Raw genomic sequence first — 27,000 nt, 5'->3', positions numbered from 1 at the left:
AAAAAAGCCAGATGATTAAGTAGAACCAAGCTGTTACATTTGATGCTTTGGAAATACGAACATCATCTGTCACTGTTAAAAAAACTGTTATGAGAAGATGTGCTCTCATCAGCCTGTATGCTCTGAATAAACATACAGGGTTTGAAGTGTAAGAAAAGAGACCTAGCATGATTAAAAATTATCTTTTTTGGTAGAAATTTCATAGTGAAGTAAAATAGAAACACACACTGAATATAAGCAGGAGTCGAGCCTGTGATTTTTCACTGAAGGATAGATTTCTGTCAATACAGGCAAAAAACCTGCCCAGGGAGGTGGTGGAGTCACCATCCCTGGAGGTATTTAAGAAACGTGTAGAGACGGCTCTTCAGGGCATGCTCTAGTGCCCAAGATTATTGGTTTGTGGTGGGGTGTTGTGTGTGGGGTTGTTGGTGTGGAGTTTAGTTGGTGGGTGCTTTTTTTTTTTGTGTGGTGCTTTTTCTTTTTCTTTTTTTTTTTTTATGTGGTTGGACTCGATGATCTCAAAGGTCCCTTCCAACCACTAAGATTCTGTGATTCTGTGAAAAATCCCATCAGTCTATTCCAGCAGATTATTTTCTCCCCTTGCAAACTAGCTATGCTTACAAACGCACTTTACACCTCCTAAGCGTTTTGCAATTGTGTTTAACAGATTTGATCCTACAGACTTTCTGTGCACTGAGTTCTTACTCCATACAAAAGGGTTTTCAACTCGATGTCTTGTAGAAGTGGACATACTTTGAATATTGAAGGAAACTGGTAACGTTTCCTATGAATGATTTTGTTCCTCTGATAAAAGACTACATGATTTAGGTAGCTATTTTCATTATATTTAGATTATATAACACTGATTATATAGATACTAGAATGAAGTTCGATAAATTGCATATTATTTATTTTGTGACATTTTCTCATGGCTTTTTTTTTTTCCTGGGTATTTTTTTCAGAATTCCTGAATGAAAAAAACAAAAATGAACGCAAGAAGGAAAGAGGAGGCAATGGGAAAGACAACAAAACTCTGGGATACTAATAAAATGCTAAGCAGAACATAGTTCTTTCTTGAAAGCTACTGAATTAGGAGACAAGTGTACACAGATCATGTGTGGGATTTGCTATAAAAATAAGTTCTTAACTGTAAATAGATCTTGGCAAGTCTGGATGTAAAAACTGCTATGGCAGATAATGATCTACCTCTTCCTAAGGACTACAACGTGCTTCCACCACATGGTTAGTTGTATCCTCCTGGCTCACTGAGGTACCTGAAAGACATATGCAGCCTTTTTCTCTTCCCAGTTTCATGGAGAGACTGTCTTCTACGGTTTCTAGGGGATAACAAATCACCATTTTTTGCTATAGCCTTTATTCTTGCTCTCTTAAGGAAAATTTTTACTGATTTGAGTAAGATTTGCCTTGAGCCAGTACAAAACCAAGCTTTCATTAATGTGTTTTGTTAATCAAGTTGGAACTGTGACCACTTACATTTCAAGGAGACTATGGGATTTCAAGAGAAATCTTCAGAAACTCAGGGTTCACTGGAAAACTAACCTCAGACGGCTTTGGCCAAGTGACTGGGAATCTGCTGGCAGTGTAGGAAGCTCATGCTCTGATTTGTGCACTACGTCAATTAGAGACAACTGAGATGGAAAACTGTTCTGAATGCAATACAGAGTAAGGAATCAAAGGCCAATGTTTCATGCCTTGGCCACCAGGCTGAAGGTGGAGCAAACTCTTCTGGATATTGATTTGAGGCTTGGGACCCAAAAAGCTCTGATTTTATGTCCAAAGGACAGGTGCTTTGAGCTTTGTGGCAGTAATCACGAGTCTTTTGTTCTATCACAACAGAAGTGTGAAGCTTCAAACTTCAAAAGCAGATGCAAAATGGAAATGCCATCCTCCGGCCAGCTCCAACTGTTCAGCGTTTCTTCCCTGAGGGGCAGAGAGTCGGGATGGGAGGCTGTAGAATATGGCCCCCAGACAACTCTTCCCTACAGAGCCCTATTGCTACCTGCCTCTCAGAAGAGACCTGTCTATATGCCAGGAGCATAAAATACATGAAAATAAAATTGCATACTTCAATACCTGAGCTAATAAAATAACAGCCAAGTGTGAAGGTAGTAGTCATTCTGAATGCAAAAGCATCCTCAAACAGGATAAAGACCAGGTTTAAATAACGTGGCAGAGACCAGCACCATAAATTTGGCTGCTGTGGCAATAATTTTTTTTTCTGGAAAAGAATTTCAAGAAGGCTGGGAGGGAGCAGAGATATTAACAAGTATTCAGTCTTGACTCAACCCTATTCCCACGAAGGTTGATGTAAGCTTTCAGAGTTTTTTAAAACACTTTAAGTGAATACTTTGAATATCTATGCAAAGTGACTGCTGGGGTGGAAGCAAGGAGGTCTAATAGTTTCTTTTCAATATATTTATATATTGAGGTGAATAACATTTTTTTGCTATAGGTTTCTATATTCAATATATGGCATAACTTTTTCGGGAGCACAAACTTTAGTGGTAGTGTATATTTGCTTAGACTTTCATTGTTGGCTGAGAACATATTGCTGAAGTTGAACTCAAACCAGGAAAACGCGAACACTTAGATTCCCATAAATCATTTCAAACCCAAAGAACAGATGGTGTTGAGATGCAGCACCACAGCCTGCTGTTCTCTGAGATTTGAGGAAGGCCCTGTAGCTCTCCATGGAAAGCAATTTTATTTTGTTCACTTCACCCATTAGGCAAAAGAGTGATTAAAAAAACCTAACCAAAAATGTCATTTCAGTTCCTGAGGAGAATCTAAATACTGACTGCAAAATCATACTTCATACTTTCTATCCTCACTTTCCATCCTTTGGATTAAAATACACATTTCACAGATATTCAGGATATGCATTTCACATATCTGAACACAATCTTCTAAAAGTGTTTTATTGGTATACTGTAATTATTTTTAGGAAACCCCTATTTTCTTGCATTGCTTAAAAAGTTTACATGTTTAGGATAAAAGAACTTGATCCTAGATACAGCAAAAGTTTTTAGCTATAGGAAATTTCAAGGAAATTGAAATTTTTGGCTGTAGCTGTAGAGTCACATGAGAAAAAGAGAAGGAATAAAGTCTGGCTTACAACTTCTGGAATAAAAAAAGGATTGCTGTAAATGCAGTTAAACCTTTATTTATTAGTGAATTGAATCCACTACGGAATAACTGGTCTTCCCTCAGAGATGGCATCAGATTAAAATTGGATGGCTGAATCAGATAGTGCTTCTGACTGTCTCTCTGCCAGGGGATGCCTTCCTGTGGCAGGACCAAATCAGCATCCCCTACTGCCTTGCAATCAGTTCCTGGGTTATTTAGACAGGTAAAAGGTAATTCCTCTAGAATTTGGGGTTCTTCAGTCATATCTGGGCTATCAAAGCATTTTCTGTACTCAAAGAGCCTCATTGTGCTTGACAAATTCTAGTTACATACCATGCAGAAGGCACCTACAAGAGACAAATATTATTTTATGTCTGGTTCCAACAGGCATAAGGAGATTCAGTGTCCTTTACAGACCCAGGGAAACTCTGCTTTTAGAAGTAACATCACCAACACTAAAGGGCTACTTAGAGAGGTATAAAGTAGATAAGCAGTAAGCCTGTTATCTATCCATTTCTCTGTAATTTGAACTAGTTTTGCCTATAAACCAATAGAAATAATATAGCTCATTTCAAAGCCATCGTTTGCATACTTGCTTGGAGTCAGGATTTTGCTTCATCTCTCAGTGTTATTACTCTAACAATTATCACCACCCACCAGAGAAGGCGGCCTGGAACAAAGCAGCCAGGTGATGCTTTGGACTGGATAAATGAGCTGGAATCTAAAAGAGCTGCCATGTGCACAGGCTGTGTATGTAGGGCATCTGTCTGTGACCCGCGATTTGTATCTTCATAGCATCAGCAAGAAACTCTCCACCACTTGACCAACAGAATACCTTCTTTCTTCCCCTATTTCTTCCTTACCAGGGAGCGGAACTCTAGGATGGACGTACTTTCTTAATGAAAAGGTGAATTTCTGACCAAAGCCATTCTCAATAACCACACTTTTAATTCAAAGCACAGTTTCACTTTAAATACACTAGGTGAGAAAAAGAGTCAGTGACATGTATCAGCTTAGCCATATGTTTTCTACAGTTTGCACCAGAATATCTAGATTTACAGAAGTGACTATTCTCAAACTCTGAATCCCGTTCAACTGTTCAATGTTGTATAATGTTACATAAAGTTAATAATACAGTGGGAGGAATGTTCTCATCTTTTCATATGGACAGGTCCCTCTATCTTTTAAAAAATTAATCCAAACTAAAATAATTGTGTAAAAAACTACAGGAAATTTGAAAACAGTGACCAGTAAGCACCCATATATAGGACTCAGCTGCTAAAATCAACATTTTACAAATTAATCAGAATCCTCTTGTTCAAAATAAAAGGGAAAGCAATCTAATGGTGTGCATTGAGTTGCAACATATGAGAATATATTAAAAAGCACTGGCCACCACTTTGGTTCATTTAATTCAGTGGTGCTTTTTTTTTCCCCTCCATGAATTGCATGAATAGCCATCTGAGCTGGAAAGTAGAGGCAGAATTTCAGAACATCTCTATACAAAGGACAGTATTATTAACTGTTTTTCTGGCATTAGGTTAGGGGTTAACTATTCCTGTGTTCTCTGTATCCCCTACAATAGGCCAAATCATGCTATTTAGGATACTACATTAATACCTACTGCTATGAAGAATAGTAACAACAAAAAATCTGTACAATTGCACTTTTGAAACTGATTAATTGTCACTGGAGAAACCTTGTTTCCAATCCTTGGTTTACTTTACTGGGGAAAGTGTGAAATGTAGGAAAAACTCAGAATGGGGATCTTATACCCTGATTAACTATATTTTGCACCTCTGTCATAAGTAGTGTCACCTGTTTTACTAGAAATGAAGCACTCATTCTTGTCCTCAAAAAATATAAAACCTAGGGGAGTGACTAGCTTACACTTCAGAAGTCAGCCAAGGAATGAGGATGCATTTTTGGATGGATTTCCTTTAATTACTCACAGTAGAGCTGGGCTGGCATAGAGATTAGCACTATGCCTCTATATAGATTAGTTAACCCCTTATAATGTGCCTTTCTATAGGTATATGAAGGGAATTTAAATTAGCATCAATACCTATATAAGAGTAAATTGTACCTTTGTGCACAAGATATGATACAAGAGTCTTAAAAGGTATTTGATCTTTTTTCCATCAGTTTGGGAATTTTTAAGGTTTCGTCAGTTTCATCAAAAGCTTCTTTCCTAACCCCCAGTCTTTCAGTGTCATTATTTAAGCAGTATCCCTCACATATTCAGTAATTAAGGAAGGAAACATTTACAGCAATTTGCAGTACAGCCCTTAAAGACGAGGGAGCAGGAAAGCCATCTCTTTCTGTCGCTTCTGTGCTGAGTCTTCAGTTTCATTCAACGCTTTCCTTGAAATAGGTTTTAGAAATCAGCTGTAATTTCCCTCATGTACTATATCAGCTACCAGACAGAACTGCAAAGAATTGATCGGATGAAAGTAAATGAAGATTAAGAGAGTCCAGGAACCCAGCTGGGATATACCTATTATTTCTCTTGCACAACAGAATCTGTTCCATGTTACTTTTTAATACATTTCTGGCACATAATTTCTTTCTGTAATATCAGAGGGAATAGCGCGTACTTTCTCCAAGAACTTCAAACAAGAAAAAAAGCATTTTACATTCATCTTTTATGGAACATGAACAGAATGTACAGATCTCAAATGGCAAAAAATAGCATGTCTTCTTGAAGAAATATGCAATTTTCATCCTACACGTATGTCACTTTCAAACCAGAAGGGAAAATCTTCATGAAAGAACACCAGATTGTTCCAACTGATGCCTTCTCAGAGAGCTGCACTAGAAGAAAAAACCCCAAACAACATTTACTTAACAGTGACACTCTCAATAGCTAAGAAAACTTGTCTGTACTAAGGAAGAGCAACAAGAAACAGAGTCTGATCACCACAAAATTGCATGAATGCAAAACAGTGGGGAAAGTTATTTTAAAATGAGCTGGTGCTTTTCATGTATCAGCTCTTTAACTTTCACTGGGAAGACAGATGGCCTCCTTAACTGGTAGGTGGCAAAGGAAATGGGAGGCATATTGGAAAGGCTTGGAGAACAGCCAAAGTAAAAATTGTAATTTTGATATTGTAGAGTTGAAATGCAGGGCATATAGCAATCATTTGATGATGTCTAGCTGCCTGCCTGCCTGTGCCTTAATTTCAAGACCTGGAAGGTTGTAAGCAATAGATCAAACCAGGGGTATGTTTGTGAGGGGAACAGGGGACATGCATTTTGTAGCTGACATTTTCTTCTCGAGTGCAGCCTCCAACCCACTCACTCTCACACCAAGGCGAAACAACTTGAGTTTGTTCAGAAGACTCAACTTCTGGAATAGAGTGCACTTGTGAAGATGTTAAAAAATTGCTAGTTGTGCTGTACAGATTATCTTCAGAACAGATCTTTAGATATCCTGTCATGTATTGTGAAACAAAGGATAATCACTTGAGGCATTTAAAAGTTAAAGCAACTAATAAGATGACTCAGAATTTCAGTTCACTGTGGCTCGTTCTTGTTTCTTTTGCTTCTCCTATTCTCTTTTTAGGTCTAATGTGTTTAAAAGACATGCGCTCCAAACAAAATATCCTTATCTAATAGGTACTTATTTCAAAGATAGCTGGTTCACTATACATCTACAAAGACATATCTCTGATACCACTGAGGTTTATGCTTATCTGTAGCTTATCTGTTGCCTGGGTAAAACGGCCTGTACCTATGTGCAGATGGGTTGTACAAATCTGACACTAGTACTTTACGACTTAAATAAATAGGCTATAAAAAAAAGTGTGTAAGCTCTGGCCAAAAAAATAAAAATATAAGGAATTCTACAACAGGTTTCCAATACTTTATTGATATTCCTTTGTACTGTTAAGTCCAGTCCCACTAAGATGACGGGAGTGTTATTTCTTCATTTCTATTAGTGAATCTGTGCACTTCTCTAAATAATACCTTCTGGCTCTTAAAGAACAGTATTAGTTCAAATGCCCACTTGCCTTTTTCCTCTAAACCAGAAAGATTCTAAAGTAACAACAGTCATCCATTTATTCCAGAGGCGATAAACACTCAGATCAAGTAAACTGTCATCATCAGTCACATCTATGAGGAAATACATTTATTTCACAAAAATATGAATGTCCCATAAAGGGAAATGCAGCTGATATTGAACATTTTTTTCCAGGTATCAAAAGTTGAAATTAAATGGAGACATACAAAACACAGCCCTAATTCTAATCTATGGGCAATAATCTTTATCTGAGACGGTTTAACTGTGCCTGAAGAAAACAGATAAAGAGTGCTCTGAGTTGGATACAATTATTAATTCTTTCAGATATTTATCTGAGTTATCATGAAGCAGCACAAACTCTTCAGCCTAACGCAGTTTTCTACAGGGAGACATTGCTGTATTTTGATAAAAAGTAGCTGCAATGGAGGAGCATTGCGACACAGGAGGGGAATAATGCTGAGACATAAATGCAGAAGATGAATGAGAAAGAAAATTGTAGGGGGAGGAAGGTGATGAAGCTATAAATATAAAATTAAGGTGAGGCAAAAGAAAAGACTTAATTTCTCATGGTGGCAATTAGAAGGAAGGAAAATGCTGTCAGTTTGGAATTAAGAGAAGGTTTAATCTGACAGCTCAATTCTCAGACAAAAGACAATCACCACTTTAAAGCACGATATTGGTTCAATGCACTAATTATTAAGAAGGAAAATACAGATGCTAAGTAGTTTCTGAGAATTTTTTAAAACAAATCAGATGAGGAGTTTAAAGTTTTCAAGACAAGTCATCTGCTTTACTTGTCACTCCGATGATAACTGTGATTTTCATCGTATGTTGGGTTTGATGTGTTTGAGGATACACTTCCAGAAGATTACTAATACACAAAAGCAAATATAAGAGGCTGCATTTTAAGATGGAATTTCCTTCCGTCATTTTGCCAGCTGGTAGTGAATTTGCTTACTATAAAGTGTTTGATACTTTTTTCCACATCTTTGCCACTATGAATACAAGTTACTGACTTCTGGCAGTGTAACTGCAAGTTGGAGTACAGACAACACAAAACGCAGACAAAGCCCCTAGGTGCTCTCTAGGCTGCAGAATGTAACTCATATAAGTAACATACAGGTAATAAGCCTATTTGGGAGATTCCATTTTGAGAAAAAGGAAATGCAGAAAACATGCAGCATTTTAGGAGCGTGGCGTGTGCTGGACTACCTCAGCAGGGGCAAAGGACTTGGACTCCTTGCCAGCATCCAGATTTCAGTTTAGGTGTGGCCATTATGTTCTGAGGTGAGGAGAGTTTATGTCTGTGCTTGTAAAATAAATGGGCCGAGGACTGCATCCAAGGATGTTAGCTGTTGTGTGCTGAGGAGCCAGCATCCCCCGCAAGGGAACGCTTACCCTCAGACCTGCATGGCTTTCCTCTACCCAAACTCATGCAGTGATTTCTCGCAAAGCCCAAGGCAGCAAGGTCACACCTCTGCTAGCTTTTTTTAGAACTGCCAGGGAGGAGAAACAAAGATACCGTTAGCACATACTTATTTAAAATTAATTAGAAACAGCTGAGAGTGCAAATGTGGTATCACTGTGTAATAAAGATGGGCAAAGCCTAGAACATTATCACTTAGTTTGACATCAGTACTGGTAAAAACCACTGACCAAATGATAAGGGAATTAATCTGGGAGCACAAGGCAAACAACTGCTAAATAAACAGCAACAGCATGGGCCTGCAAATAGCAGATTGTACCTCATAAACCTTAACGGCTTTTTTGTTCACACCCCGGAAAGAGGGACCAAGCAGAGAGGTGATAAAAGCCAGTCAGCAGAGAATTGCAATAAACTTTGGAAAGACCTAACAAAGATGGTCAATTTGATAATATACCAGCAGTTTACCAGTGTGGGGAAGCTCATGGAGATGTGCAGAGAAAGCAGCAATTTCAATAGCACAGATGGTTTTTGAGATACTAGTGGTTTCACCTTGATGATGTGTCACTGTGAAGAGCTCAGTAGCCCCAAAGTTAACTGTGGAAAAAAAAAAGAAATAGACCCCAAACTCAAGAATATCGAATACATCCTGCTGCTACACACGATGGCTATATACACCCTTCCTTATTATTGTTCACATGTCTATTCCAGCCTCAGGAGAGGTTTTCTCTTGATTTAAGGAAGAAATTTTTTACACTGAGAACAACCATTACTGGAACAACCTCCCTAGGGACGTGGTGGAGTCCCCATCACTAGAGGTTTTCAAGACTTGACTGGACAGGTTGCTAGATAATCTCATTTTGGCTCCCTTTTCCATGAAAGGCTGGACCAGGTGATCTTTTTTGGTGCTTTCCAACCTGGGCTGTTCTATCGTTCTATGAACTTCTCATTCCCATGCCTTTACCTGGCATAGGGAATGGTGTTGTCTGCTAAAAATTGTAGTTATTCCCCAACTACTCCTGACATTTCATAGTATAAGAGAGACTTCAGAACATCTCACTTTTGAAACAGCCACCAACTAACTGTAATATATTTGACCTCAACACCTGTCTTGTTATTAACTTCTCAGCCTGATTATACAGCATTATAGTTTGGAGGAAATAGTCCAGATACTCCCTATTTATATGTGATTGTCATCTCATGGAAAAATCGTTTATTCAGAGAAATGTTGATAACGACTTCTGCTGGCTGCATACTCCATCATGTGAGAACAGGCTGGCCTCAAAAACCGAGCAGGGCTTGCTTCTGGTAGATGTGCAGTTGCCTTGGCCAACAGATCAGCAAGACCACCCTCCCCATCCATTCCCTCTCCCCTTCCCCACCATTCATCATTCTCTCTAGATCTGGGACAGGAGGTTGCCATACAGTAAGGACAGACACAGGCTGCCATTGCACTGAAGACTGCAGCCCTCCATGGCTTTGGTGCTTGACCATCTGCAGCAGTGACAGGTAGTGGTGGTGGTTTCACAGCTCCCCAGCTCTGCTGAGTGCTGCTGCTGCTGCCTGGGTCCGGGTAGGGGCAGTTCCTCAGTCCCAATGGAAGGATATGGACTCTATTTAGCATGTGCAAGCATGCCTGTGGTGGAGGACAAGGCACACTGACCAGGAATGAGTTCAATATTAGCTTTACACCTGGGATGTCTTCAGCCAGTTCTAGCTCAAGAAAAGTTATACAAGCACACAAATTTCTAATGGTTACATGAGGTTTACTGAGCTTTTTTGAGTTACCTTTCCTGCCTGCTTGCCACCCCCTTCTCCAGGGGATTTGTTTTAAAGCATACAGTGGTCTCCTACAGATTTGCCTACAAATATCTGCATCTGAAGTATTCTTCCAGTTACTGGTAGAGAGATGGCACGCCTTAAGAGAGGATGTCAGGAAGACCTTACAGCTATCGAGATTTCTCTGTCTGCAAAATAAATGTTTAGACAGCATAGTATAGTCTGATCTGACTCTTCCAGTTTCTATGTCCAGATAAACAGGATGCCATAACGGTTGTCACGCGAAATGTGACTTTCATCTTCTATATGGGTGCAAGTAGAAGCATCTGAAAGGTGAGAGCCTTGTCCTTTATCAAATGTTTGGGTAAACAATGAAAAAAGCACTGAAAACATCACTTCTCCTTTAGGTTTAGACCTTCTCTTTCAGCTTCCTTAGCTGCATAGGGACCATCAAGGCTGAGAAGGGGTTTCTGCTCAACTGCATTAATGATAACATCTCCGAGGTGCATGAGGAATGCTTGAGTAATTCTGCACTGAGGACAGTATAATAGAAGTGCCGCTACAAGCATTCTGGAGGGGTTTTTAATGCCATGATATTAGAAACAAAAGAAAATGTGATTCTTTTTTTCAAAGTATTTGACTCTCTTCAGTCACATCCTCCTTCTTCAGCTTTACAAAGTCAGGGTATGCAAGGCCTTATAACATTTCTCGTGGGTTTTTAATGGAGCAGTGAAAAGCATAGTATTGAGTACAATATTAAGGCAAGACTGCAAAACATATATTTGACCTCTTTTTTGGTATTAAATCAGTTTCAGTGTTTAAGGCACAACTGCAGCATCAGATGGAGCCAGATCTTTTGCCCAGTTCCTCAGCAATGCCACCCTCAAAGCTGCAGCTACATTTGGAAAGTGGTGATTACACCATCTTTCTTGAATTTGCTGACATCAGCCTCCCTGACAGATGGCTGTCTGAGGGCATATGGAGAGAAGATGATGGATAGCCTGTATTTCAAAAGGCAGTGATCAGTCCAGCAACGAGCTCCACACATCATCCAAGTTATGCAGAAATCACATAAATATTGTTTCCTCATTGTAATCAAACTGATCATGTGCCAGAGATCAAAGAAAAGGTGCATCCAGGTAGTTTTATACTTCACAGTCTGCTGGAACATTTTGTTATTTATTTATAACTGATGCCTTCTTAAGAAAGAAAGAAGCAGGCTGGCATTTGAGCCTGTCGTCTGATGATGCATTTCCATATGCTGCAATCTCTTGCCATACAGTAAGAACCAGAACATCTGTATAGCTGATCTTCTCAGAAGCATCAGCATTTTCAGATCAGCATTTGCAGAATTTTTGTTTCTTTTGGCTAGCATTGGCAACACTAATACCAAAGCTGCTCTTCAGACTGAAGCTGCATTCCTTTCCAGGAAAACCCACATTTTTATCAAGCGTACATTTGGCTCCTTCAGAACATTTTCCATCTCTGAGAACAAGTATGATTGTGCAGTTAATTCCTCAGTCCTAAAAGAGATGTGTTAGCATTGTGAGCTGTCCTTGGCTGCAAAAAATTTCTCAGGGAGTTGAGGTATGTTATAAATTCTTAAACAAACAAGGCTCTTCTGTCTTCCAGACACTGACCTGTCTCTTTCATTATCTGAACTGTGCCTTTGCCTACAGATTTCTGTGGTACCCTCAGAGCTGGTTGAGTGGGGATTGCTTAGTTTTTCTCTAACCTTTTCTGTAGACATGAGTTAGCAGTGCCATCATAACATGCAGTTGTTCCTTTTTTCCTTTTTTTTTTTTTTAACCAGTTTGCAAAAAGACAATTGTGATGCAGAAAGCTGGTCCCAGCTAGTCAGTAGCAAGGTTCTGTACGTCTAAATCATCTTCTGAGAGCAGACTGCAGTCCGTCTTTTCAAGGGCAGAGCTACATCATCCACATTACCTCCATTCAGGCACATATTCAGGAGAGGTCATACCAGTTTTCCCTGTTGGATGTGGCTGTGAGAGAGACTTGTGAATGCTCTGCCCTTGACAGCACGATTAAGGGCATACCCATGTGGGATAAAATCAGGTTAGGATGTCCCTGAGCTGACATGTTTCCAGTTCTCCAGCAGCCATCCTGCAAGGCTGAGGCATCAGGCTCACAAACTCAGCTACAATACTAGATTAAAAATATTTATGCACCACAAAACCAGCCTTCATGACAAAGGATGTTTTCTGTTGGTTTTTCAGTGTATAAAATATTCTAACGAGACTGGGAAGGGGAATATTCCCACTTTGCCTCGAGGGTGCTGGTCAGGACTGGAATCCCAGGAGGGGCTACAGTCTGCTTTCCCAAGATCCCAGTATTACACCCTGCTCATCCCCCACCTTTTTCCAGAGTGTTGGTTCTCCTACAATGGCAGGACAGCTAAGGAGCCCAGGACTGCCAGGCTCACCCTCAAACCCAGCAACAGCTGAAATAAAGACAGACACTAGGACATCTGCGTGTCATCCCATGGTAATTCCTATATGGGTCTTCTAACGCTAATGGTCTTGGGCAAATCCCCCTTTACAGTCCCAGAGAAAGGTCACAGAAATCTGTAACTTGTGATTTAAGCCAAACCATGCAATTATTCATGTCAAAATGTGAGCTTTGGGGTCTGGGGTTTTGGTTGGTTGGTTTTTTAAAATAAAATTAACAAGGTCATTCAAATGAATCTCAATTTATGTACCCAAATGGAATTTAGCAAAGAACATTGGGCACCAAGCTGTGCATTATTTTCATCTGTGATTTTGGAAAAAGCAGTAGAGCCAACCTCATTTCAAATGTAATGCTTCTAAACACAGGAAGAGCGCGAGACCTTTTGCAACAGTTTGTCCTTTACAGAGATCTTGAGAATTTAGCAATCTGAGTACATCTTAATAGGATCAGATTTAGTGCAAATAAACCTCCTTCCACTCCTTCACCCATCTCTCTTTTGTTGTGTGGAAAGGCTAAACGATTTGCTGGAGCAAGCTTTTTTAAACTCTGTAGTAATTTGATAGCAGGGATAACCTCCAAGCCCTCTTGCTCTACAGAGACCAAGTCCTTACAATCCATTATCTGTCAAATAATTTCTAAATGCTGCCAACCGACTACTGTCTCCTTTTGTCCAGACAACAGTCAGAAACAGGCACCATGTGCATCTATTCCAAGCAACGCATATGAGACAGCATCAGCTTTGCTTAGCTGTTGCCATTGCTAGGTGAATCATGCCATGCCCCATCATTTATTCAGGCCATCAACATAAAAAACAATATTTCATAGTTCTGTCCCAATAAATGAAATCTGTTAAGTTGAAAATCCAGTAAGTGAATCAGTGGCATTGAAACCTAATGGCCCCCAAATGAAATGCTCCATTTTTCAAAGCCTTTAACGGGCTCAGTCATTTTTTCTTTCACAGGCTGTAGCAGATTTATCAGCTAAATTAAAAGTACGCATTGCTGGACTTTGAATGACAATGAAAATATTGGCACTGAAAGACTGAGGAAAGACATACTGCCTCCTTCTAGACAGTCTGAACATCACTTCTAAGCAATTGAATTGATATTCTAGCTTGTTCATATGCAGCTGATCTCTGCAGGGGTGTAGATCATGTACGAACTTAAGAAAAAAATAAACCACCTTAGCACTAAAAACAAGAAGCCATTTAAGGGTATCCACTTGCTAAAGTATTTCTTTGTGGTGATCAATAATAAGTGGAGCATACACATGCTCACCAAGGCTAGAGAAAGTCCATACAAGTCATCAGAGCCAGCAGTTAGCAAGTGGCTAGGGCCATCCGCTACCATTAAGGAAAATCTACAGACACACCTACACATTTCTTAGTCAAATACATCCCAAAATTAATCTGAAAGAGCATTACTTGATGCTTAAAATCAACAATGTAAAACAATGCTCAACTCCCAAGGATTCTGAAAGTGACACTGTGCAGGACGGTAGGGTCCCGCTCCCTCCTGCAGCCTTCTTGCCTCACTGGCACAGGTTGGATTCCTATTGTTCAAGTTGGCTCTAAATTCTCAAAAGTTCCTGTTCGTGTTCATTTGCTAGCTGCTAACTCACATTTTATGAATACTTCAATGCTTCTGCCTTCATAGATTTGGATTCATTTTTGTAAGTGATCTTATTTGTAAGGGATCAGATCTCTTTCCCTGCCAACCTGTGGCACGTCCAGACCCTCCTTAACAACATGCCTGCTCAGTTTTAAAAGATCTATTATACCATAAAAAAAAAAAAAGCTATTAGGATTAAAACAATCTACAGTATCAGTACTTGTATCAAAATACTCAAAATATAAAGGTGATACAGTGCTCACAATTAAAAACAAGTCATTGTTTTGCACACACACACACACATATATATCTATAAACATCCTAAAACTATTCCTTCCTAACTTTATCAACATATAGTCAGGCCTTGAATGTTTATGTTGATAATGTCTCAATACAAATAATTACACTGCTTAATAAAATAGATGTTGCGCTCTCCCTTTGTACTTGCACGTAGCATTTTTTCAGTCTTGAATTGCAAAGAACTAGAGGGATGTGACCCATCTAATTTTCCCGACTGCAGTTCAGATACGAGTGTCTGGCTCTGTCTTGGAGGTGTCTACTTTAATGGACGGCACAGTGCTGTTACAGGACTCACTCAAGCCCATAATGGGCACAGCACAAATTGGAATCTCCTGCTTCAGCTGACATAAAACTATATGTTTCCCTACCGTGCATTGGTCAGCAGTCAGCAGCTTTCTATTTTCTAACAGAGCATTTAAAATGATCACAGGTTTTTGTTGCCATAACACATATTTTTTAATGCTGATGCCATCAGAAGAAAATTATGTAAACAAATGTAAGCTTGAGTGGGGAGAAATCAGCCCCCTCTCGATTCATCTAGTGATGGAATTTGTGAGCAGCATCACCATTTCTAGAAGTCTACAGAACTAGAAGAAAACCAAACCCCAACGTCAATACTGGGAATAAAAAAAGCCTCAGGTGTCCCATAATACTTGTGACAGAGAAACCAGGGCCATACATGTGTGATTGTCAAAATACTAGTATGGGATAGTACCGTTTTTAGGATTTGACTCGAGTAGCGTACGGGAGATTTTAACTTCCCATTCGTACTGAATATATTCAGCAGCCATATAGGGGGAGGGAAACCCTGAGAAGTAACCTTGGGAGGGTGATTTGGGCCCCATTTATTACAGAGGCAGTGAATTGAAGTCTTCTGTTTCCAAAATGAGTGAGTGGGTACTGAAGAAAGCACTACAGCGGGCAGGAATAACACCACCCCTACAACCACTGGCCTTCTGGCTGTTGTTAAAACTAAAGCAGCGTGCGCCAGTTTTATTAGTCATTTTCTGATCATAATCCCAAAATTAGATGTTTCTGGGCATTCGTACCGCATAGCCCTGTGTGTGAATCCCATGAGGGTTTCAGCAGGAGCTTAGCTATTCAGGGCGGCCACAGCCTAATGCATTTTTAGGCTTAAAATGAAGAGGCCTAGCAAATTTAGGATCAGCCAGTTCCGGTGGATCATTTCATTGATAGCAATTTTGAACCTAGGAAAAAAGAAAATCTCTTCTAGGTGCCAAAATGCTTTTGCAGTTTTGAGTTTATAAAATAAGGTCGCATTACTGCATAAAGGACCAGGCGACTATGAGCTTGCTGGTCTTTCCTAAGGCAGAGAATTTTTCTTTACACATTTATTAAGCTGTGTGACACACCTGCGTGAAAAATTTGCTAAACTGTGTGACACACCTTCCTCCTTGAATAATTCCTATTAAAAAATAAATGCTTAAAATTTAATGGTTTTGCCACTTCGTTTTACATAGTCAATATACCCTCATCTGTCACCTCTAATAAGACTTCTAAGCAGATACTCTGAAAACAACTGAACTGATTTGTCCCTGACCATGAATTTAAGAGCACTCTTCTGCTCCATACATTTGTCGTTTTCTGTGGTTTATCCCTCTCATTTATCTCCCTACTGCCTTCTCCACAGACTCTTCTGGTTTTATAAGCTCTGTAATAGCAGCTTCTCTTCAGGTGACTGGGGGTTGTGTGTGTGTTTACACATTTTAAGATAACCTGAGCCTGGCAGCTGAGGAGACCTGAGCTCTGAATCACCCTTTGGGCTGTGTATCCACCTTCTGTGCAAGCAGCTCCTGCTCCTGTCCCGGGTGGAAGCAAGATGGACAAACAGCTGCTGCCAAAACCAAGCCCGGCCCCAAGAGACTGGACAGGGAGGCTCCACGTCAGCCCTCCTTTTCTGAGTAGATACGACAGCATCAGGATCTCCCCACTGCAACTCCTTCTAGCTCCCCATCAGGCCTGCACACACGTCTATGTCCACATATCAGCCCCCACATGTCACCGCACCTCCTGTACCAGCCACACACAACAGAAGAAGAGGACCTATAGACGTTTCTCCGCTACTTCCCCAGCTGTGACAGCAGCTTTTACAGAAGGCTGTTCCTTGCTCAGCAAAACAGCGTGCACTCTTCTTTGCTCAGAAGCACGTGAGAAATCTTATTCACAGTATCCATGATTTTCTTTCAAATCTGTCATTCTTTGCTAAGGCCTCCCCACAAAGTGTAAGAAACTGACAACATCAAATTATTTCCTAAAATTGCTACTGCAAGGACTTAGGGTATCATGCTCATGCGAGCAGCGGGAGAAGCAAAATTGAGTAACTTGTCATTCTGAAAGTGGTGAGGGGGAAACTGATGATTAGACTGAGCAAAGCAGGAAAGCATGCTAAGAGATGGGAGACCAAAATAGCAAAGAGGGGGATTATTTATTTTTTTTTTAGGGAAAAGGGATACTTTATTTCTTCCAGTTTGTTCAGCGAGGCAAGTTACATTGCACCAAGACATGTGCAGGATGAGAAATCCATATTCACTATGTTATACAGTACCTATCAGTATATAGGTCCATCAGGTTTGCACCAGCAGTATGTATACAGCTGCTTTTCAATCTCCTTTATGCCCCGGGTAAAAGCAAAACCCGTCATTCCACTGTGGGAAAACAGTTCTGCCTCCTGTAAGAAAAGTCTCTGCAGGGGGGATTGTAAAGCAAGCTGTACAACACCTGGCAGGTCAGAGTACTGTTTCTGGCTTTGGGTGTCTGTGTATCTCTTTGGCACATTTTTTTGGGATACGCTATTTCTCCAGACTCGTTTCAAACTGTTCTAGTCCCTCCTGTTTTAACCTAGCCTCAGACAACGTTATTCAGGGCTCTAGTTTCAAAACAGGAGAGAATGCTACAAGTAAATCCAGCTGCTTCACGCCTACCTTTCCTTGGGGCTCCTTCCCATCAACCCTAGTTAATTTGCAAAGATTTAAAACTTTCCATTAGTGTTTCCTCAAGGCAGATTCTGTCTTCGTCCCCAGTAGCTGTGGTGGTAGAATAATCTATTATTACAGTGCCTTTAGCCTCTTTTATCTCTCTCTTCTGTAGAATCAAAATACATCATGTTTGGGTTCTGTTATTTGTTTGTGGTTTTTTTTATCCTGCAGTACTGGCTTTTAGTCCCTTCCTATCAGTTTGCAAACACCATTATTTGGGATGAAAATCTGCATGCTTCTATACTCAGTCAACAAACCCTTAAAAAGCCCCTCTCCCATGACATGGTTACTTTCTGTTCAGTTACATCTTTAACTGTGATAAGCAAAGTCTTTTTAAATCACCTTTGCTGATCACTTTTTAATCGTGCAGGTTTTGATATTCCGCTATAGCATATACATTAAGCTACTGCACTTTTAAAACTGTAGCCTTGTGTCTTCAATGTTATTAACTTTAGGAACTACTTAAAAATCTCGCCCAGGCAGAGAAAAGGAAAATTCAATATTCAATACTAAAAATTAATACAAAATTGTGAAATTTACTTCAGGCAGTGTAATTGCAAGCATTTGCTGTCTCATACCCTTTGACTGTACTCAGAACTGAACGCCCACAAGAACATTATTATTTCAAAAGATATAGCTGTTTTTCTTACTTCCAGCACATGATATGTATCTTCCTCCTTCAGTCATCTGAGGAACTGAATGTCCATGCACACAGCCAGGTACCACACGTACAGGTGCTTTGAATTAATTTGGCTTGCAATGAAAGACAGCTGTACTAACTCAAAGCACTTGTTTAAGTGTAAGAGCAATGGCAAGTTTACCATAGATTACTCTGCTTTTAAGTACCTTGTTACCGTGCATGAAGACTTGAAACACCAGCTTTTCTTTAAACCATAGATACTGAGAGTCAGCATAACTGCTTATCTTAGAATCACAGAATCTTCATGGTTGGAAACAACCTTTGAGATCATCAAGGCCAACCATACACACACAAAAAAAAAAAAACCAAACCAAACAAACAAAAAACCCTACAATCTCTGTCACTAGAGCATGCCCTGAAGTGCCACATCTAGAAGCTTCTTAAACACCTCCAGGGATGGTGACTCAACCACCTCCCTGGGCAGGCTGTTCCAGTGCCTGACCACTCTTGCAGTAAAGTAATTCTTCTTAATATTTAATCTAAACCTCCCCTGCCGCAGCTTCAGACCATTTCCTCTGGTCCTGTCATTATTCACTTGGGAGAAGAGGCCAACACCCACCTCTCTACACCCTCCTTTCAGGTAGTTGTAGAGGGCAATGAGGTCTCCCCTCAGCCTCCTCTTCTCCAAGCTAAACATGCCCAGCTCCCTCAGCCTCTCCTCATATGACCTGGTCTCCAGACCTCTCACCAGCTTGATAGCTCTCAAAGCTCATCTTGTAAACTGTAGGTCAAACCAGAGCTTAGTAATTCAGGATCCTTGAAAAAAGGGGATATACAAGCAAGTATTGCTGACCACAAGCAAGTATTTCTATAGAGCACTGTGTCTACACTAACACCTGCTTTGTGTTTTTTTTTCTTTTACTAATTCAAACTCTAAGAAAGAACAGATTTTCCCTCCTTATATGCCGAAGTCCTCATCTATTGTTTTTCAAAGATACTTCTCTAAATATCATTTCAGTTAGCTTATTTCAGTTGGTTGATCTTTCTACAAGATGGCTTAAAAATAGCTATCGACACCTGCATTTGTTTTACAGTCTTTGTGTCCTGTCTTGGTGACCAAGTGATTCCACGATCAACTGTCATTGGAGCTTGTTTCCAGAGTGAGCTGGGATACGGATGGCTGACACCTCCCTACAGCCAGCTTATAACAAGGGAGGGAAGGGCAATAGATGTAGGGACCCTGATGTGCACCACTTTACAGACCTTATTCCATTAGTGGAACTTCTAGGTGTACCAACAGGAGGAAAATGCTGGGAAGCAGGGAAGGTGAGTGTGGATCTTCTCCTGAATACGCTTGGGAAGTGGAAGATGCAATTAAACCAGAAAACATGGAGCAGAGAAGCAGGGACAGCAGGTGACAGAAAAGCAGTGTGATGAAATCCTGTCTGTCTTCAAAGTGTGGAGGACTGCAATAACCTCAAAGCTCCCGACAGCATGAAAATCCAAGGTGGGTGATCCAAAGTGTATTTGCTGGATGTACAGTTTCTTTAGGAAGCAGATTTCACACTATTTCTATGGCTGGATTACTGTAAAAGTGCTGATAAGAAAAGGTACCTTTTCCAGAGATAATAGGAAAAGGGGCAGGAGCTTTCTGCACCAACCATTTCTCTCTAGACCTGATTTATCTCAATGCTTAAGATATTTAAGAAGTTATATCTGTAGAGCAATCACACTGTGTTTTAGTGCAACGGTATCTACTTACTAAGTTTATCCAAATTATAACTGATGTTTTTTCCTAAAAAAGATCTCCCACTGCCTGCACACAAATCCATATTCCTCTCACTCCTAGAGACTTCAGTACAGCGTGATCAACCTGCCTTTCATTGACAAGAAGTTACATTTCCAGTGACCCTCTTGTGATTACCTATTCTCAATTTTTGAAAGTCTGCTGTCTTACTGATGAAAGACCCATCTCTGCAATGCACCAGAATTGTTTTCTGAAGCAAAGACCTAACAAACATATGTCTAAAGCCTTGCCTTCTAATGACAATTTCCACCTCAAAACTCAAGCTTAATGTTAAAATTTTCTCAGCAGTAGACGCAGGGTAAAATCTTTCATCCCCATCACTCATTCCTGGCTTTGGTAGCAAATCTAGCACTTCTCATGGGAATGATTCTGTGGCAGTAAAATGAAATCAGCTAAAAGAGACAAATAAAACAGGTTGGGGGAGCCAGGAAGGAGTTCTTTTTTATTTTGGTTTTTTTGTTTGTTTCCTGGATACACACAAACTGTTGAATCAGCCCAACTGAGTGGGCTTGATAATGTCTCAGGAGTGGACTAATGTCTCAGAAGTGATGACAGGGAAGGATTTCTAACTTCTTAAACTAGGTTGGTCACCAAGAGAGTCGTAACACGGACCTACAGTTTCTTTCACACTTTTATAATGTAGAAAGAAACGGCCTCAGACAAAAATCATGGATAAAACTGTAATTTATATTCATAGGATTTTATTATGTCTCTGTAGATGTGTCAGTCATTCACTGAACCCTGTAAATTACATTTCAAAAAGCAGTTGGGCATGCAAATAAGATCTCTAAGGGGAGCTAGTAGCACAGCCTACAGATGGCACTAGGTGAAGCAAGCAAGAAAGATATTACTAAAGAAATCATTACTTTTTAACTGCAATATAACCCACCCTTACGTATGAAGATAACGTGGTAGATTGCCGTGGCTGAGAGCTGTACAAAATGAAGAAAAAAAAAAAAGCCCAAATAAATTCAACAAGCAAAAACTAAAACCATGAAATTAATCAAACGTTGAATACTTGCTATTTTGAGATTTAAATGCATTTATTCATGTAGCAGAATGATGGCTTTTTCCAAAACTCTGTGAATATCTTCTATTTATTGCACTGTGTGTACCATGGGATTAGCCTGAACAATCCCATAAAAAACACTAAAATGCACTTTCTTCTTGCTAAAGGTCAGTGTTAGCAATATATATTGGTGCAGAATTGCCCCTTTGCACACCCCAAACGGCGAGGATACAGCTGCCTGTTAGCACCTGTACCTAGCAGTGTAGGTTCTTTCTGATCATGTATCACAATTCTCTCCTTCACCCATAGAACATGCACATTGTGTCTAACCTGTGATAAACAGTTCCCAGCCATCTTCATCCCTGACATTACTGTTTACAGGCTATTATTTTCAGGTAAGCCCAATTTGGAAAGCCAAGTTCTGGATATGGCACAGCACTGCTCACCCTGTATTCATCACCCTGTATTACACAGCAAGCTGCTCTCAAAAGATCTTTCATAATGCAAAATATTTGTATGCAGTACTCTTTATCAGAATGTGATGAAACAACGTAGAAATACCTAACTGGGAGTTGAACTCAGGTGTCTGGCTTAGAAAGATACTCCTTACAAGTGCCAGAAAGTCCATGAAGTCGACCAAGGAAGAATTCCAGCAATTCTATGAATTGCATTTGTACTGAAGCCTCAAACTAAGTAATATGCAATGGCATCTACAATGTGCTCTCTCCAGCAGATGAGAGTTAGTTATTAAGGGCTGAAGTCAAGAGTTAAATTGAATGACTGTGGGGAGAAGGCTGTGAGCGTGTACAGTGCTTCTCAATGCTAACTGAACTATATTTTAGCAATAGGTATAGCTGAAGAGCAGGATGGGAAGGCATAACTGCAGCTACGCAACACCTTTCTTAGCATCTCACTTGTATGCAGTCCCCATAAGTGAAAAAAAAAATAACATAAACCATCAGATTATCTCTTGACTTGATCACTTCATTCTCTTTCTCTGAAATTTTCTAGGGTCTTACCTTGCTACCCTTTCAATCCTTCTAAAACGCTGATGTCACGTAGGTGCTGCACTGGGGCCAGACTTTCAAAGCTGTTTCCTACATCCCTAGTCCCACTCGTTTCTTTGTTCTCTTCCCTGCTTTTTTCAAACCACCTTCCACATTATGTATTATTCCATTCTTCAGTCTTGCTCTCTCCCTGATGGGATGTCTTCATCCTGCATGTTTCTAAATAATTAATACTTCAGTACATGTAGCACTTTGTAATGTATTTTTCATTCTTGCACCATTCCAGGAACTTCATTAGCATACTGGTAGGACAGATGCATATTGAACTACAAGTTGATTTAGTGGAGAGCTCTCAGGTCCTATTGTAAGGTCGCAATTGGATTTCATTAGAGACTAAAAATAAAGCTGATGGCATACACTGTCATTGTTTGGTTCTTATTTAAGCTTTTGAAAACAAAAATTAGCATTTAAAATGCTGAGAAGAGTAAATTACTAAGCCCTTACACACCAGCGATATTCACCTAGCAGGACTCAAGGTAGGTCAAGTCCCTCAGCTATACTGGTTTACCCTGGATTACCTTGGTATCAGTATTGGGGATATACCATGCAGCGAGATTCTTCTCAGGCACAATTTTGTTGACACCAGCAGCCAACTGGTGTGGTTTTGAGTCCCACTGGTGCGCTCAGATTGGATTCCCTCCAGCCAGAACCAGGGCTGGCACCAAATCATTACCACGGAGTGGCAGATAAATCCTAAAGCCACTCCTGAAGAAATCTCTGTTCAACACATCAGTGCGACCCTGTATCTAGAGGTGATGACAGACCAGTGATGAATCTTCTGACCTCAGGAGCTTTGGATTTACTTTGGTTTTTTTGTTTCTTTCAGGGCACAGCTTTTTGCCTGGTAGAAAGGTAATAAAAATAGCATCCAAGTAAAGATTTCTGGTTGGTAATTCAGATCACGGAATTAGGCTTTAATGTTGTTCAGTTACTTATTCAGTGGCTTTGACTTACAGCAAAGTGACTGATAAAATGTCTCAACAGAGTATAAGATGACGGTGACGCTAGATCATGATCAGGTAGTAGTTCATCAACCTTTTAAACCAAAACAGGTACATGATTAATTTAAAGAAGTCTTTGACATGTTAGTGAACCTGGTTTTAGCTTTGGAACAATCCTGTAGGAGCAGAAAGGTGGCACAAAAGTGAAGTCTGTCTTTCCCTTTCTGAGAAACCTGTGTATCATGTCACATACTGCTAGACCCCAATGGGAGCCGTGACCAAGCTGTAGCAGCTGGCTGCATATACAGCCCCTTCAGAAGACGTCAGTGCCCTAGCCTAGCTAAAATCCTTTCACCAGTTTCTTTATACAGGACACAAGAGGCTCCAAAATGCACAGGACACTTCCAGTGATGGCATCTCAATGATCTTCAGGTATATCCATCCACCTTTCTGATAGCTTGACAAATGAATGCTCCATCTTGCAGCATCAGAAAGAAGAGACACTGTCAACCTGTTGTCAGCTGTCAGGTATAGCTTCATTATCCACCATGGAAGTGGGTATGCAGGTTCTCATTCCGAATTCTGTTGCCCACCCCCTGCCCTGAGCATGGTACAGACTGACAGGTCTGGCCCAGATTTTACTGTTCACACGAGACAAAGCAAGCTGTAGGGCCGGCCATGCATCCAAACCGCGTGGAACCCTTGCTTCAAGACATAAGTTTGCATAAAGCCACAAGACTTAACTCACAACATTTGATTGAAAACTCTTCACAGTTTTCCCAACACAGAATACTGAGTCCTGAGGATTAGGATCAATCAGACCATTGGTCTCTGCAACCACAGCACTGTCCTGAGCACATGGTGGCAATTAAAGGTCTGCCTACTAAGATCAAAGAGGGGAAGACAGCAAAGGTGAGTTTTCCTGATTCTCAAGAGACTGAACAGACTGTGTAAGGAGGACATAAAGTCCGCAGATCAAAACAGTTCTCATGAAATTGAGCACAGGTCACTCCCTTCACTGCTTGATGTACAGGCACCCTGTGATGCACTGTCAACTGTTCAATCTGTACACTACTCTAAATATTGGATTTTTGGATTATTTTTAAACAGAAAGGACTCCACTAGATGTACCAGCTGAATTACATACAGCAGAAGTTTCATCCAGTGCAGCTTGCATGCATCCATCATCTCTAGAGCACAAAAGAGTTTATTCTTCAACTTATTTATTTAGCTAGGCAAGCCAAGTGCAAAGGACTGGCAGACTTGTAGGATAAACTGGAATATATTACATACTTTGGGGCATTTATCAGTGGTCTACCAATTTTGCAGTTTAGAACCAATCCCTGAGCAGTTCTCCAGTACCTGTGAGTAATCCACATTTTCAGGTTTTGATGATGATTTATTTCTACTGATACACTAGAAAGAAACATAATTTGCTTATTTCTATAAATAGATCTCTAACTCATTTCAATGCAGTTTCTGCTAGTAAAGGACTTAACTAAATAGCAAACTAAATTCCATAAGAAACCTCAGCTGTCTCCCCTTCAGAGCAGCACAGTTGATGAAAAGGCACTCTTTCATATATCCCTGTAGAAATAAAATGTTCGTCCCATCTTTTCAGTACTGAATCATTATCATCTTCATCTTCACTGCTGGTGAAGTGGAAAGACCTGGAAATGGGTTCTGCTTCTTTTCTGACGGTGCAGATGAGCGATTTCATCTTATCTCAGCATCACCCATTACTTTCCCTAGCTTTGTAGCTATCCTGAATCATTTCCTTCTATTCTGTGCTTTCACCAAAATTAGAGAAATTGAAAGGCTTTGCAGGATCAAACTTAAAGACACTTGCACTGATGCTTACAGTTACAAAGCTTAGAAAAACAACTGTGCTATTTGGCACTTGTGAAAAATTCTTTGTGGTTCGAAGCAACACTGAGGTTTCTTTCCCTTCCTTCCCTCCTGCTCTGGCTTTGTTGTCTTTCTTACACTTCTTTATTAACTCTTCAGCAGTTTGAGAGGAAGAAAAAACATTGTGGTTTTTCACCAGAAGGTCAAGAGCAGTATTTTTCTCTTATTCTTTATAACAGATTTGCAGATACCTTTTTGTGGCTGTAACTTTCTGTACTTCAACCATAACTCTCTTGCAGAAAAGTTGCAAGAACCAGAACGGTTCTTAAAAAAACCCACATAAGATAGGAGAGGGCTGCAAGAGAGAACCATTTTAGCGCTCAGGCAGAAGCTACCTCCCTCTGAGATAATCCCATGCACTTCTTTTCACTTCACACACAACTCCTTCTTAGGCATTAAACTAAATCCTACATTCGAAGCTTGTATGTCCTACTTTCTTTTACTATGATTTTGGAACAGCGTCTGCCTCTATCCTGTCTTTGTTAGATGGGTCTCAAGTCCACTCAGAAAGTTACACCAAACAGTTATTGAACAGAAAAGGTGAAACATGCTTAATATTCTCAACATGCAGCTAGCCAGAGAAATGGGAAAAGCAAGCTGGTTTTCTTCTCTTACACAGGAGCAAGGTGAAAAAAAATCTTACCGTCAAGACTGAAAGAGTGAGGGCTGTTTTGTCTAGGGATGGGAGAACTGAGAAGGTTTGAAGACCACATCACAGTGGTCTTCAAACAGAAAAAAAGGCTTCTGCAATGACAAAAAGAATCCTTGATGCCGCGACCTTTATGTAAGGAGCAAATGTAATTGTATCAAATTATAGCAAGTGGAAATTTAGGTTAGACATCAGAACAGACACTACAGTAGCAAGGATAATTGAGCACTGGAGGGGACTATGAAATATCCATCAGAGAAGGTTTTAAAAAACAGACTAGACAAGAAACAGTCTGGAAAGATATGGCTACACCTGAAACTGAGTAATGGACTAAATCGTCTCTTAAGGTTCCTCTCAGTCCAATACTTTTTAATGACTTCATGATTCCACATAGACTTATGGCCTATTCATGCCCTGGATTATTTCCTGTAAATAAAACTAAACACCCAGAACTATTTAATCTGCATTCGATAACAAAACAACACATACTGCAATTTTTCCTCCTGATCAAAAACACAATCGGGAAACCTTGATCCGTGTTTTGTACCTGGAGGTACCGGCAAGTACCTTTCCTCCTGTTGCTCATCTGCAGTGTGCTTCACAGTCCACTGCATTTTTTGGCACAAAGACATACAACCACATTTTCCAGAATGCCTCATTTAGCTCCAAGTGGTCTAAATTTGTTCCTGGTATGGAACATAAGGTAAGTGACAGAGACAGTAGCAGAATGGTCAACAATTTAGCTCTTTTATTCATAACTATATGAGTGTTTTATCTCATATATTATGCAACTGTACTTATGACTGCATAGCTTTAGTGACACCAGAGGAGAAAGGACAGCACAATACAATGGCAAAAGAAGAAAAACAAGCGCTTCCTTGAAACATGATCAAAAGATCTTGATTTCATGGTTGGGTTGCTGTTGTCTGAAGGGATCCTTATCATACTGCAAGTTACGTAAGCCAGCACTGGCAGCAGAAAACAGTGGACTAAAAAAGCACTTTTCAGAGAGAGGTGCATCGCTTTCATACACTGAGTTTGCACAAAAAGTTCACATAAAAATTTGTAGATAGAAAAGGCATTTAGGGAGAATGCAGACACCTACGCTCACAAGAACAACCCAGAAAATCTCTGCCGTACTTGCCTCGGTTCTTGAGAACAGCAGAGCACAGCTTTCTAATGTCCTGGTGCTCATTTTCTGACTGAAGTTGTTTGCGAGTCAGAAAGTCGG

Source organism: Larus michahellis, chromosome 5 (assembly GCF_964199755.1).
Source record: "Larus michahellis chromosome 5, bLarMic1.1, whole genome shotgun sequence".
NCBI classification, from domain to species: Eukaryota; Metazoa; Chordata; class Aves; order Charadriiformes; family Laridae; genus Larus; species Larus michahellis.
The sequence above is the reverse complement of the archived record's forward strand: the minus strand, read 5'-3'. Positions refer to the sequence as shown.